This window comes from Rhinopithecus roxellana, chromosome 17 (genome assembly GCF_007565055.1).
Source record: "Rhinopithecus roxellana isolate Shanxi Qingling chromosome 17, ASM756505v1, whole genome shotgun sequence".
Classification (NCBI taxonomy): Eukaryota; Metazoa; Chordata; class Mammalia; order Primates; family Cercopithecidae; genus Rhinopithecus; species Rhinopithecus roxellana.
The window spans coordinates 1,259,248-1,261,374 of NC_044565.1; the positions used below are offsets into that span (position 1 = coordinate 1,259,248).

A 2,127-nucleotide genomic window follows, 5' to 3' on the forward strand; every position below is an offset into this window, starting at 1 on the left:
CGCGATCTCGACTCATGGCAACCTCCGCCTCCCAGGTTCACGTGATTCCCCTGCCTCAGCCTCCCAAGTAACTGGGATTACGGGCATCTGCCACCATGCCTGGCTAATTTTTTTATTTTTAGTAGAGACGGGGTTTCACCATGTTGGCCAGGCTGGTCTCGAACTCCTTACCTTGGGTTATCCACCACCTCCGCCTCCCAAAGTGCTGGGATTAATTACAGGCGTGAGCCACCATGCCCGGCCCAAATTATCTTTAATAAAGAATTAGAGAGACACAGGACACCGGGCCTACTGCGGGAGCATGAGGGAGGCCGTGCATTATGTTTCAAGGCATCTGTGAACCCATGGAGTAGACACCATGAGCAAAGCTCACCCTCCCGAGTTGAAAAAATTTATGGACAAAAAGTTGTCATTGAAATTAAATGGTGGCAGACATGTCCAAGGAATATTGCCAGCATTTGATCCCTTTATGAATCTTGTGGTAGATGAATGCATGGAGATGGCGGCTGGTGGGCAACAGAACAATATTGGAATGGTGGTAATATGAGGAAATAGTATCATCACATCAGAAGCCTTGGAACGAGTATAAATAATGGCTGTTCTGCAGAGAAACCCATGTCGTCTCTTCATAGGGTCTGTTTTACTATGATGTAAAAATTAGGTCGTGTACATTTTCGTGTTATACTTTTTGTTAAATAAACTTTTGTAATAGTCAAAAAAAATCAGATATACTAAAAAATACCAAATATTTAATATTTTTAATACCAGTTTTCTAATCCCTTTAAAATACATAGTGAGTTTTAAGAGAATGGTTTCCAGGGTTCTCAACCTCATGTTCTTAAATTGGCAAAAGTACCCCCCAAATAAAACAAGATAAAACTTTGACCGAACACAATGGCTCTTGCCTATAATCCCACCACTTTGGGAGGCCAAGGCAGGAGGATCACTCGAGCCAAGGAGTTAGAGATCAGCCTGGGCAGCATAGTGAGATGCCATCTCTACAAAAAATACAAAAATTAGCTGGGTCAGGTGTCATAGGCCTCAGCTACTCAGGAGGCTGAAGTTGGAGGATGGATTGCTTAAGCCTGGGAGGCAGAGGTTGCAGTGAACCGAGATTGCACCACTGCACTTCAGCCCGGGTGACAGAGTGAGACAGACCCTGTCTCAGAGGAGAAAAAAAAAGGAAAAAAAAAAAAAACCTTTCAACATTATAATTTAAAAAGATGTCTTAGGCTTAATTTAGAAAGTTTACATTGTTCAACAGAAGCAGAGTTTATTTTCAGAGGAATATTTGGGTGCAAACTGTCAAAATTTTCTGAACTTAATGTTTACTTCTGAAACTGCTTCCTCAGATTCGTTTTATAAGATTTGTCTTTTTATAGGCCTTCAGTTTTAGCTTTGTCATGGGTTGTCAGCTGTCCTGGTGTTCCTGGAACTGAGGAGTTTCTTGGGATGTGGGACTCTCAGTGCTAAAACTAGGGATATTTCAGGCAAACTAGAATGAAAGAATGAGTTAAGATGGGTTATGTCCCGATAAACCCATCAGTCGTTGGAAGTATCATAAGTTGAAAATGCATGTAATACACCAAAGCTACAGAACCTCATAGCTCAGCCTAGCCTACTTGACATGTACTCAGAACAATATACATTAGGCTGGCTAATGTAATCAGCCTACAGTTGGGCTGAATCATCTAACACAAAGCCTGTTGTATAATGAAGTGTTGAATATCTGTGTCATTTACCAAATACTGTCTTGAAAGTGAAAAACAGTGGTTATGTAGCTATGTGAAGTATGGTTTGTGTATTATATTGTACCATAATAAAGTGGAAAAGTCCTAAGTCAGCCCATCGTAAGTAGGGGACTGAAACAGGGGACTGACTGTAGTCAATCACTCTATTCTTCTTGAACCTCAAAAAGCAAAATCCATCAGTTTGAATTTAGACCCACATGTCTAGCCTTTAATTTCTTTTCTTTCTTTCTTTCTTTCTTTTTTTTTTTTTGGAACTGATGTCTTGCTCTGTTGCCCAGGCTGGAGTGCAGTGGTGCAATCTCCGCTCACTGCAACCTCCACCTCCCGGGTTCAAGTGATTCTCCTGCCTCAGGCTTCCGAGTAGCTGGGATTATAG

The 2,127-nt window shown here is 41.6% G+C and overlaps 1 pseudogene; it reads left to right on the forward strand.

Moving 5' to 3' along the window:
• The first annotated feature begins 358 nt into the window (after nucleotides 1–358).
• On the forward strand, nucleotides 359–547 carry LOC115894167 (annotated as a pseudogene).
• The last annotated feature ends 1,580 nt before the right edge of the window (nucleotides 548–2,127 follow it).